Source organism: Ascaphus truei, chromosome 6 (genome assembly GCF_040206685.1).
Source record: "Ascaphus truei isolate aAscTru1 chromosome 6, aAscTru1.hap1, whole genome shotgun sequence".
Classification (NCBI taxonomy): Eukaryota; Metazoa; Chordata; class Amphibia; order Anura; family Ascaphidae; genus Ascaphus; species Ascaphus truei.
In genome coordinates this window covers 21,610,121-21,623,522 of record NC_134488.1, presented here as the reverse complement: position 1 = coordinate 21,623,522, position 13,402 = coordinate 21,610,121, and the positions used below count along the sequence as shown (strand labels likewise).

The 13,402-nt window shown below is 41.2% G+C and overlaps 2 long non-coding RNA genes across 2 annotated transcripts in view; one reads left to right on the top strand and one right to left on the bottom strand.

Annotated features, from left to right (window-relative positions):
• The window catches only part of LOC142496734 (uncharacterized), a 71,262-nt gene extending 67,370 nt beyond the window's left edge, over nucleotides 1-3,892 (top strand). The window contains exons 4-5 of the long non-coding RNA XR_012802094.1: nucleotides 2,959-3,047; nucleotides 3,590-3,892. This is a non-coding gene — a long non-coding RNA (uncharacterized LOC142496734). The remainder of the gene's footprint in view (nucleotides 1-2,958; nucleotides 3,048-3,589) is intronic.
• Nucleotides 3,893-4,893: 1,001 nt separating this feature from the next.
• Nucleotides 4,894-13,207, bottom strand: LOC142496732 (uncharacterized). Its single transcript, XR_012802093.1, has 3 exons — nucleotides 13,124-13,207; nucleotides 9,949-10,125; nucleotides 4,894-7,128 (listed from the first exon to the last, which is right to left on the bottom strand). It is a non-coding gene; the product is annotated as an uncharacterized LOC142496732 (long non-coding RNA).
• Between the last annotated feature and the right edge of the window lie 195 nt (nucleotides 13,208-13,402).

Sequence of the window (13,402 nt, the reverse complement as noted above, 5' to 3'; positions counted from 1 at the left end):
ATACTATTGTTTTGTCTGAAGCGCTTATTCCCATTATGTTATAATATTATGTCATGTGTTTTGTAAGGCGCTATGTACCTGGATGGCGCCATATAAATAAAGATATACATACATACAAACAAATTTAGTCTTCATAGATTTGAGAACATTTCTGAACTCCCAATACAGCTAACTCCATTTACTATGTCAGTAGTTAAGTGTAGTCTACTCCAGAGGTCCCCAACTCCAGTCTTCAAGGACCGCTAACAGTGCAGGATTTAAGGATAGCCCCTCATTAGCACAGGTGGCCCAATCACTGTGACTGAACCACCTGTGCTCTAGCCGGGGTATCCGTAAAACCTGCACTGTTAGTGCTCCTTGAGGACTGGAGTTGGGGACCACTGGTCTACTCGACATCATACCAGCCTACTTATTCACTGAAATAATGTATAACTTGCTTGCTTCGTCCCTGGAAAAAAAGTCTGCCTATCCCATTATAACTCAATGGAAGATTAATGAGAAAAAAGTATTCAGCAGTCGGTCACTGTGGTGTACACCCCGTGTAAAATATGTTACTAATTGTACGTCCTCACTAGAGAAATGTGAAATCGTATGATAGCAGTGATTCCCAACAGGGCGGGTTGTGAGGTTTCTACAAGGGGTTCTCGAGAAGAAACAAAAATGTAATGGTGAATCCCAGGCAGTATCGTGGGTCCCTGCACACTTAGTAAGGCCCCAAACTGCACCTTAGCGTGGGTGGTATAGCTGTCAATTATAGCAGATGCTTCCAAAGTCGTTCCCCACAATGCTTTGCATCCACAACGGCAGGGCATTCTGGGGCGTCAGTTTGGAGGTGCAGCTTGGGGCCTTATTAAGCGTGATCCCCCTGTAACAGGGACTTATCACTGTTTGAGAGAAACTGACTCTAAATCTAGCAGGGAGCTGGTTAATTGCAGACAAGCAATTAACTACACTCCACCTGGCCACATTAGAGCTCTAAGAAAAACCTCCTGTTGAAAACAGGAGAGCGATTCCCTGAGTTCCCCAATTGGGCTGACACAGTAAAGCAGAGAAGCCTGCACACAGTGTGAGGATTGGACCTCGGTCCCGCCCCCGTGACGGGTCCCGTAACGCATTGGGTGACGCCCCTCGCCCGTGTACTGCGCGCGAGCGCCACAGTACTCCTGCCTGCACCGGACCTAGGCTCCGCCTCCGCGCTGTGTCCTTTTACGCAACGGAGAACATCACTCTTCCCACTTCACGTCGGCGCCACAATAATGGTGGAACTCGAGGGGTTAATGCTACCTCCCTTCATTACTCCACAGCTGGGACACACTCCGCCCCGGCCTATCAGAACACAGTCTGTGTGGGATAACTCACTGCCTGCAGCCTTCCCATTGGCTCTCTGGGCTTTATATGCTCGTCCAGCCCATAGGCAAACTGGCTGAGCAGAAACCTTGTTTATGTTTCCAGTGCTCGCCACTAGCATCCTGCTGCCCTGCTGCTGCTGCTGCCCTGCTGCTGCCCTGCTGCTGCTGCCCTGCTGCTGCTGCTTTTGCATTCTGCCTTGTTTCTCAGTTACCTTTGACCTCAGCTTGGACCCGGACTTCTACCTTCTCTGACCCCTGACCTCGGCAATCAGGTCCCCCTGATTCAAACTCTCTGTGCCAGCCATTGTCTTTACTCACCGAGCCACTCCCTCTCCCTATCAGCCCTTCTATTATTTTGATTCAGATTTTAATTGTATTTCCTTTTATGTCTTTCTTCCCTTAAATGCCCTACTACAGTATGTTTTTCCCCTTATGCCCCTACCCCAATAAGCTGTCAACCAAATGTTATGTGATGTAACTAGTTATGCGTTTATATTTTCCCTGTGACCCTTTTCCATTCTGCATCCCTTAAAAAATACAAAATAAACAGTTATAAAAAAAATTACAGCTGTATAAATAGTTAATATTTTGTATGTCAATTTGAAGCTTGCAAGATTTTAGGACTTTACAGCTTGTAAAAACACTCTTAAACGACAACATATCACCATGATCTACCAGTAACTTTCCATCGTTGCTCCTGATGTATTGGACATCGCTGTATTATTGTACTAAGTTTAGATGCTAGAAATGAGTCGGGCTTATTTGCTTTTGTGTAATATTTCTGTTTCAACCATCTGATGGCTTTTTCAGTTATTCCAATGAACAGGAGTTTAATTTTCTGATAACATTTTATCCCAGGTGCATCTATAGGGTTGTGATTTATTGTCTAGATCTCATAATATCCTGGTAATTCATGTTTTAATATTTATTTTTACTGTGTGAAACTAAGCGTTCGAAAGTGGCCCATATCACCTGTGTTTGCTTCCCATCTAGTAGTTAGAGATTCCAGAGGGGTGAAGGTTAGTTCAAAATAAGAAATTCACTTGATTTGGGTCAGGAGTTCTGATTGCAAAGCAATGCTTAATTTAGTCTCCACTGTAAAGATTGAGGTATTTGACAGATATCTTTCAAGGCGAGTTCTAGAGGAGCATGGTGAGACCAAGAACTTATCTGATTATTTGCAAACATTATCCGACCAATAAGAAAAATGTCTAAGACTGTTACCCCATAAAATGTAAGGCAACATTCTATCGGAGACCTTTTGTAAAATCTTTTTGGAGCAGCAGCAGCAATTATTTACCTGTACTTGTCATCATTTTACAGGAAAGTGGAGTTTTGAGCTTGTTTCTTAGATGTGTATAAAATATAACCCCCCCCCCCCCCCCCCCAAATTATAGAACAAACGCACTCAACCAGTTTTATATAATTAACATGGAGGGCTAGGATCCTGCATCTATACCGCTGGATGTACCAACTATAAAAAAAAATTTAAAAAACATTACTGGATCAACATGTATTGCTGCTGCTTTTTTGATTCATTAAAGAAGAAACTTGGTGAAACCAAAAAGGAGAATGAGAGTTTGTCATTTTCTCTTATTTATTTTTTCAGTGCTGATCCAGTATGGAAAAAAAAGGGACTATAATTCAGGCTGGAAAAAGCTGACGCTGCTAATAATAAAATGAAGTCTGCGGCCAAAGGTAAAGAAATCTCCAAGCATCAGTGATCACGTGAGTTTTACAAAGCGATTGGAAGCTCCTAGAGTTAGGCTGCGCTTATAGTGCCTTGCGACGGCGACGCCGCTCCAAAACAAAATGCATTGTCGCCGTCGCAAGCGCTTATAGTAAGCGTGGAGCGACGTCGCGACCAAAAATTTGGTAGCCAGTCAAATTTGATTTTTCAGAGGCTGTCGCCACATGTGACAGCCTCTGAACCAATCAATGGTCAGGTCGCTGCAAAGCGAAATTCAACTTTCGCGGGTGGTGGCGTCATCCGTCGCGGGCACTGTACTTGCGACTTTACTCTCAACTCTGCTGTTGGCGTAACATCTCGTATCATCAGATTTGTCCAGGTATGGATGTCGACGTGTTAAAATCAGCACATTTCATCTATAACCGCCTCCTTAATTTTGCTTGGCAATTGTGTACAAATTAGATTCGTTAACATAGGGAGAGTAAACGGTGACCAAGGTCAAGGTGTTGAACCAATTGATCATATAATCATTATAAATCTGCCCTCATAGGATGTGTTACTTGGAAGGAAACTGACCTATGAATAAGAATGACAATATCATTCCTGTTGTCGGCTGCTGAGGACGGCATTATGATGGGGGGAAAACAGACAATTGTGTGGTCAATGATAGTCACTGAGCCACCTGTGCTGAAGCAGGGATACCCTGAAAACCTGACCTCTTGGAGACCCTTGAGAACTGGAGTTGGCCGCCCCTGGTGTAGCTAATGGTTAGCATCTTTGTTTTAAATTAAACGTGTTTCTTGGGTGAAAATTCTTTGACCCTATAATTTTTTGATCTCATTAAAAAAAATGATGAACTTTATTTTTGGAGAGTTAAGACCATTGGAAGAAACCAAATCTGATTGTCCTGTATTAGGAACAAGCGCATTTTGGTGACCACTTGGGTTGGAATGCATCTACTGTATATAACTTGATAAATGATTAAAGTTGCAGGGTTACAGTGGGAACTCAATGCATGTGTAAATTTTGTAGTGAATCGTAAGGTGAAAAAAAAATAGAGAAAGTATTAACAAAAAAAGAGTCCTGTTTTGAGAGTTACAGTAAACAGGCACCAAGGAACGCAGAACGTTACAAGTAGCAGGCATAGCCGATATTTCAAACTACACACAAAGTTACAATATTTAAAAAGCAATGAGCCAAAAGTTAACTAATTTCTCCCGTTCACAACCATCAAACCGGATCCTTAAAAACAGAAAAAGTACCATTCACTGAGATAAAGAACACGTACAATTACTTGACCCAGCATGAATGTGTGCCGGGGGTCGCTATGCAAATATTATATGAAACCTTAGGACTACTTAATAGTTCCAATGAAGTTGGAGCCTAAGTAAAAGGCTAGCATTGCACAGGAATGTATGCAAGTCAAACACACTTATAACAAGCTATAAAAAGGATTATAGACAGAGATGGCGTGAGTGATTGTATCTGTGAACCAAAATGTCACTGATCAGAATGACAGAATGAGATGGAGTAACCTGTGCAGAGGCCTCAGGGTGAAGATCCAACCCAGCAACTGATCACAATATGCAGCTGGGGGAATCGGGGGGTTTTGTGTGGGTCTGCTGTTCACAGTGAGCACTTTGTCTGGGAACCATCACTGGTTTTAGGCTCACTCACAACCAGCCATTCTTTTCTTTGGGGGTCTGTCCTTCATTGGAGGGTCTTCTTTGATGGTGTCAAGATCTGTAATTTTTTGCTCTTAAGCAGTAACACTATTTTTAATAACACCAATGATCACAAACTTTCGGACAAGCGTGTTTTTATTAAAAAAAAAAAAAAAAAAAAAAACACCCACAACAGGAAATAAAAAGCCTTGAATAATTCAAATGAACATTTTATCAACAGAACAAGAATTGTTACAGAGAGTGAGTTAAAATAGCAGTGACATGAAGACAAATAGAAAAATAAATAGTCACTGGGTTTAAATATCTACATCTTGTGGGTTTATAAAGGCAGCTGCTTAGACATGATGTGATCCAACCTGGTGCCTTGATGCATGGAATAGAGCAGGGGTAGCCAACTCCTGTCCTCAAAAGCTACCACCAGGTCCGGTTGTCAGGATATACCTGCTTCAGCACAGGTGGCTCAATCAGTGGCTCACTCAATGACTGAGCCACCTGTGCTGAAGCAGGGATAGCCTGACAACCTGGCCTGGTGGTAGCTCTTGAGGTCTGGAGTTGGCTACCCCTGGAATAGCGAAACAGCACTCACATCATCATCGTGTGATGACCTTAACTACGTCAAAGAGGCAATCCTTCCTATGACTATACTGAGCTAATGGCAGTCAAATCAACTTAAAAACTAACATTGGCCTATGTTTGAAGGCCTCCATAGTAATCAAAACTTTGTAAATGCTTTTCAATCTTAATCTACGCTGTAATAAAACCAGTGGTGGGCGTGCGAAGGTATAAACGCGGTTACAACCCCCTACTTATTATTTACACACCCACGCACAAACATAATAAAAAGAGAGATTATTGTATTGCGACGCATTCTCTAAAGTGAGACAGCCAATGGATAATGGTCATTATATTTTAGTGACCATACCTGATTGATGTTAGACACAAGAGATACAGTATATCTATATCCAAACACACACGTCAATTAAATGCCAAAGTGGCCACTGTTATAATGTATTTAATATTAATATATGATAGATCTAAAAAAAAAAAAAATCAATTCTAAGGGGATAATTCTATAGCCGCCGAAGCAGCAGTTTGGGCTGTTTGTCTAAAAATCCCTATTGAATTTAAATGGGGATTTTTGCCTGAAAAGGTTCCAAAAAGCTGCTCCAGTGGATAGAGAAAAAGGCCCTGATATTTATTACTGTTGGTCTAAGACAGGGATGCGCTCAACTACAGATCTAAAAATCCAAACTTCACTAATTGCATCTATACCAGGGTTCCCAATTTCTGTCCTTGAAAGCAATGGGCCCGATTTTCAGGGCATCACATACAGAAACGTTGGGTCTCGGACAATAAGAATTAGGTTAATTGCTTAATTATACTACAAAAAACAAAACAAAGATGCCCAAAGCTACTTCCAATGTGACAAAAATACACAATACCTATACATCCTCTTGAAAAAGGGTCAGTTGAGATATCATTGAAGTAGCAATTATTCCTGTAATTAAACAGGTAAATAAGAATTTTAACTCAGGTAGTGTTAGGACCTGCTAACGGTCATGCCTTTATAGTGGCAGCAGGCTTAAGACGCTTTGGCAAAAGGCTTAAACTAAATGACCGTTTTTCAAGAGAATATATAGGTATTGCACTGTGTATTTTTGTCACATTGGAAGTAGCCCTGGGCATCTTTGTCTGTTTTTTGTTGTACACATTTAGCCACGGCCACTAGCACTCCCTTTGACACTTATATACATACATATATTATGTGGTAATGTTTGGGGTTTCTCAGAGCTTATTGTGTGTTTACAAATTGGTTAATTAAGTGCTAGTAAAAAAAAATTAAAAAAAAACACAACACCTGTCCCGGTTGATGAATTAAGTTGTGGAGCCCAAGTCTATAATATTATACGCAATGTAACGTGAATCATATTTACTGAAACGGCTCAACATTTTCCCTCATATTTCTGAAACACAATTGGTGCCGTGGCCGCACATCATAATAGTTTGATTTAACAAATGGCAAAAGTTGTATTTAGTTTTACATTTTTTAATCCCAACTGTAATTTACATTTTACCTGTTATTAGAAAGATGAATATTTATTCCAACCCCAAAACCGGTGTTTTCACCCATTATCACACAAGGCGTACTTAGCCATATTACTTAAAAAAAAAAAAAAAAAACAGTGTAGTCCTCTCTCTGGAAAGTAGTTCCCGGGCCTCTGGACTCGCAGTTCGCTGGCATTTCTCTGTGCCTAACAATGTGCAGAACTTCTAGGGCAGTATATTTGCTGATTGCTACTTCAATTATATCACAACAACCAGCTAAGACACTGCCAAAGAAACACTCACAGAAAGCACGTCCATCCTCGTCTTCCTTCCCCAGGTCTCTTCTTCCAGTGATTTGCTCATAAAAAAAAAAACAGGGGGGAGTTAAATACCCTCATGCCTCCTTCCTTGATCTGGGAGAGAGAAAATGAATCATTTACAATTGTGGTTTACAAGGGAAGCTTGTTAATGATGGATCATTGTTCAAACTTTTACTGTGAAAAAAAAAAACAATGAATAATGAACAAGATATGCCAATGGTGCCTGTATTGAGAAGCTAGATCCAAAAAACGAAACCACATTTAAATGACTGCTGAGATACACACACACACACACACACACACACACACCAAAAGTAAGATGGGAGAATGAAATGAGAAAATTTGCCGGAGCAGCATGGAGAGAGGCTTGCAACCGTTGTAGCTCTGTACCTGGAAGATTATTGGGAGAAGCCTTCATCCATCAATGGATTGACAGGGGCTGAAGATGATGTATATAATTTATAGATTACCTTTTTTTTAAATCAGAGCTATGGAAACACAATTCTCCATCAGCGGCCAATTAGTTACATGTGAACCCTATAAATCTTTTGACCCTCAGCAGTGCATTCATTGTGGAGTTTGGAGGGTATACAATAATGCTTTAGGACACAGCATCCCATGCTTCTGGAGATACTTCATTGGGAAATAATTCTTGTCCAGGAGAAAACATTATAGCCACTGGGGTCGGTCTCACTCTTGCAGCCAATAGGAAGCCGTGGCCTCATTGTGAGATTAAACTGCAGCTTTCAATTAGGTTTGCAGGTACTAGCAAAAGTAAAAAGTAACTGTTGATGCAATTGGGGGGGGGGGGGGGGTGGAGTGAGTGCTGCAGTTTAGCTCCAAAAAAGGACCCCCTAGTTAATAAGAGAATATATATATATAATCAGAAAATAGCCGTGTTAGTCCAGTTGCGATAGTGCAGAATAAATGAGTTCTTCAGTATTAGGTGATACCTTTTTTTAATGGACTAACAATTTGTCATAGGACAAGCTTTCGAGAGTTATCTGCTCTTCTTCAGGTCGGCAATACTGATATACAAAGGATTCTATGGCTAAAACAGTGTAGAGAAAAAAAAACACAGATATGGACTGTAGATAAGGTAAGGTGTTAACAGTGTTTGAAGCCAGGGGACGGTGACAAGAAAAGGTGGGGAGGGGGAGGGATGCTGGGGGAGAGAGGAAGCGAAAAAGTTTGGATAAGAATGGAGGCAAGCAGGATAATTACAAACAATTTTGAAAGGGTGTGAGAAAACCCATGTCCGCATTAATTAATTGTTGTTTATGCACGGTTTTGTGCCATTATCAGTGTCTTTAAAATCGTTGTGAAGTTTTCTGCTGACTAATTTCTGTTTGAGGTTTGGTGGTTGCCGGAACGCAAGAATGGGAGGTTTGGGAAAGATTTCTTTTAATGTCACATCCTCTGTCAGCATGGGTTGCAGATCTTTGATTATTTTTCGTATACCCTCTAGGGTAGGGTTGTATGTGGTCACTAGTGGTAAGCGTGTGGTAGGTTCTGTCTGTCGTTATTGTAGCAGGTGTTCTCGTGGGGCTTTTAGTGCAGATGTAATAGTTCTGGCCATGGTCTTTGGTTTGTATCCCTTCTGTCTGAACGATTTGGTCAGGGTTGTGAGATTCCTGTCTCTGTCTTCAGTGTCAGAGCATATGCGGTGGTATCTTATAGCATGGCTGCGTATGATACCTTGTTTTGTATGAGTGGGATGGAAGCTGGAGTTGAGAAGGTAACTGCATCTGTCTGTTGGTTTCTTCTATACAGATGTGTTTAGTTTGCCATCTTTCACAGTGTTAGGGCTGGTCTCCGCTGGCTACTGCAACGCCCGCTGTGGCGGACGCTGCAGGGACGAGAGCCCTCCTCTCAATGTCGCCGGGCCCGCTGCGAGGGGGGGCCGCAGCGCTGTGGCGCGAGTTGCTCCTGCTCTCAATAGAATTGAGAGTAGGACTCGCGACGAGTGATACGGCACGCCCCCCGGCGGTTCAGCCAATGAGGGCGAACCTGCCGGGTGACATCATGGTCGCGCCCCGGCACTACCCCCCCCCCCCCCCACCCAGTCTTTTGGTCTGCAGCTCCCTGCAGACCGGGGAATCGGCTGCACGCGCCGCCAGTCTCGCGGGCGCGCGTGCAGCGGAGGTACTGGGGCCTCAGCCTTACTGTTGTATCTAGAAAGTTTACTAGGTTTGCCGAATAATCCATTTTGAGTTTAATTGATGGATGGAATGAGTTCAGGGACCTTGACCTGAAGAAGAGAGGATAACTCTCGAAAGCTTGTCCTATGACATAAATTGTTAGTCCAATAAAAAATGGTATCACCTAATACTGAAGAACTCATTTATTCTGCAAAATATATATATATACACACACACACACACACACACACACACACACACACACACACACACACACACACACACACACACACACACACACACACACACACACACACACACACACACATATATACACACACACACACACAGGATTGCTTTTCTAGGTGTCTGGCCACAAAATGATGGAACTATGCAATACTTGTTCACAAATATAGGTTTGAATTTGAATTGAACTACAGCTCAGTGTTTCTTTAGATCAAAATCAAACAAAAAAACTGTGAATTGTGAGATCCGGTCAGAAATGTATCCTGGTTGTGCCATCCCCGAGAGGTATTCAATGAAATATCTCACAGAAATTATTTTATACTCCGGATAGAGTAGGAAACAATGGTGCTCATATTATTCTGTTATGTACAAGACTATGCACAATACATACTAAATAAGAAAGAGAAGGGTTACATTCTGAAATGTAGAATTCAGACAAGGAGGTATTCGGACCACTGCAATGCAACTTACCATGAAGCATCAATGGATTAAATAAGACAAATGCCAAACTCACTGCTGCATGTTAGGAGTGCAGTTCAGACAACCACTGCACATTCTGTCTCAGTCTCAACTGCCACTCAAGGTCTTCTGATGACGAAGTTTGTGTCAATGATGCCCTCACCGAGTAGGTAGAAATGCGAAACAGCGCTGTGGAAACATTTTTACAGATAAAAAGCAAGTTTGTTGCACAGTTTCACTTAGTAACAGTAGAAAAATGTACATATTTCAGCACTCCTGACATTTCCTTCGGGAAGAAGACAACTTTTTGGGTCAGGAGCGACTTCATCAGGCCATGACACATTCATAAAGATGCAGAAGCTTTGATATCAAGGGCATTTTAAAGCAAATGGGTTCACCATGCAAGTTGGTTGCATCCGTTTCTTAAATGAGCTTCGAAACGCCTTCCTTCCTTAACTGTATGCTACTTACAATGGGAACCCTCTTCTCTGCCTGATTGGCCTACAGAACAACTAAGGAGATAGTATGAAGGTAAACAAGGAGATCAGTGTACTGCGTATTGCAACACACTTTGTATAAGTAACCATGATACATTTTACCCTGCTTATACACAGCAAACATATTCTGTATGGGTCTGTGCCTCCACCCATCAAGCTAAAAGAGATCATATGCATAGCTACCAAAGCTTACAAATACAAGTCATTGGATTTGATCTTTCTAAACATATTTTAGCCCCAGCACCGTCAGGCTGGTGGCAAAAATTACAAAGCAACGAGTTGCTGGCCCCTTAGGCAGCAAAAGGGTGTAACAAAATAATTCCAGCACCAGTGAGTAAGACTATTCGATGTCTAGTATGAGGCCATTTGTACTCCGGGTAGGTGAGGCTCACTCCAAAGACATGAGGCTAGACTGGACTTCACAGACGTGTACAATGCATTGATTGTTTTCTTGTGCTAGGCATTGTGTTATTCCCTGGTGTGCTGAGTGAATCTTGTTTTTTCCCACTGGGGGTATCTCTGCACATTTAAAGTGATGACAACGAGCTATGGAAACACAATTCTCCATCTCCAATGAGTTCAATCTAAACCCAGACATTTCACCTTCAAATGTATACCCTTCCTATACAAATCTGTTGACCCATAGCAGGGCATTCATTATGGAGTTTGGAGGGTATATTAATATTGTAGTGGTTTAGGACAGCATACGGCAACACACAAGGTGATGGGTACAACCCCCACTTTGATCATTTTATAATAAATGTGATAGCATAACAAAAAAAAATATGCTGGGAAATCTAAATATTTTTTTAGATCTTCTTGAAATACAGGTGATATGGAAAAGCAGATTGCTGCAGATGGTTTGCCAACATTAAAGTGTACTTTGTATGCATTTAAAGGTCAACATAGCCAGACAGGACCGCAATGGAATGGGAGTAATGCAAGGAGGAAACAGAGTAATTGAATTGGGGAGACTGGGAGCATGAAGCAGTATTAAAATGGAGGTCCAGCGAGCGAATGAAAAGATTATTGCACATTTGCAGTGTGATATAACTTGCTGACAAAGTTAGGACCGCAGTATCATGGTCACTAAAATGGTTAATACTGCAATCTTCAATTTACTTTATTGGAGGCTTTGTATCAATTGTCATAAACTAGTACCCTAGAATAGATGCTGCAGTTCAAGCTGCCGTTTAAAATATATATATATAATTTTTTTTCCCATTCAATATGTGCATCAATACAATCTGCACACTGACAAGTGATTAGCTAAGCTGCAGATCGATCAGTTCTCCTGTAATCGATCGCTTGCTCCGGGTTATTTAATTCAGTTCTTGCACAGCATTGTGGGCAATGTAGTCCTGGAATATGATTGACTGGCAGTTACTAGATACAATTGGTGCACTGCTAGAGAGAGGGCGGGGCTCAAGAGACAGAGCCTTGCAGAAGGGGAAGGGGTGTCACTTTGGAAATGCTTCCTACATTAGAAACATTAAAAATGTATTTACATTTTTTTAAATGCTACAAGTATTTTCTCAAAGTACAGAACTGATTTATTTAAAAAAAAAACAAAAAAACCACAAGTAGGATATTGCTTGAACTGCTGCTTTAAATGCAGTAAATAGCTTACATCTATGAATCAAGGTGCCTTGTGTCAATATGAGTTACTGATGGGCAACAGGGGGATAAATATACAAGGAAGGAATCAGGGGAGGTGTAATTTAATGCAAAGAATGATAGACAATCATTTATTCCTCTCGGGGCTTCAAATGTCTCCAACTTTTTAATCACACAAAGTACCAGGTTAACGGTGGAGGTAACAATTCCCACTGAGAAACGCGGGCGTGATTATATGTAGTTTTCGGTGCTTTTTGTCTACAAAGTATAACAGACCAGCTTCAATATAAGAAAGTAATCAGGTTCTTCAATTTATGACAATTACTGATTATTATTTTCGTTACTCCCTTAAATTAATTTTTTTTCTCATTTGGTAGGAGCAAAAAAAAAAAATTATATATATATATATATATATATGATACGAACCAATCCAAAGACCAGTAAAGAGACAGCAGACCGCACGGGGTTAATCCAAAAATCTATATTCACAACATGAAATACACGTAAGCCAACGTTTCGGTCCCACAGAGAGACCTTCCTCAGGGCCACGGCCGTGGCCCTGAGGAAGGTCTCTCTGTGGGACCGAAACGTTGGCTTACGTGTATTTCATGTTGTGAATATAGATTTTTGGATTAACCCCATGCGGTCTGCTGTCTCTTTACTGGTCTTTGGATTGGTTCGTATCATACTTATTCTCTATGGGACTAGCATCTGCTATTACAACCTTTTCTACTACAGTGTGCTGACTGACCTTCATGTGTATATATATATATATATCTATATATATATTCTGTATAATTTTTATATAGACTATATATAATACGGGGTGGGGGGGGGGTTATTGCAACCATAAGGGTCTAAATATAAATGGCTGACATGTAAACCACGAGCATTAAATATATACAGTTAAATCTTCTGATGAAAAAATAAAATGATATATATAGATATATCTATATATACACGCGCACACACACACACACACACACACACACACACACACACACACACACACACACACACACACACACACACACACACACACACACACACACACACACACAATAATACTTTACCTTGTGTGTAAGGGAGGCCATACACACAGCGACATGTCCTGAACCTCCGAAGTCACATCTTTCACTCTTGCTGCCAGAGAGGAAACTGAAAACTCATAATGTCTGTGTGTATTTATATAGAACCTGATTATACACATGAATGTGACAGCCACCTAGTACTCACCACACCTAGGAGCAAGCTGTACACCCAAAAGGTGAATCGAAACCGCAAATTAACTGAAAGGTTTTTTGTCAGTGAGTCACTTGCAAACTAAAGGGAAGAGCGACTTTACTAGCGCG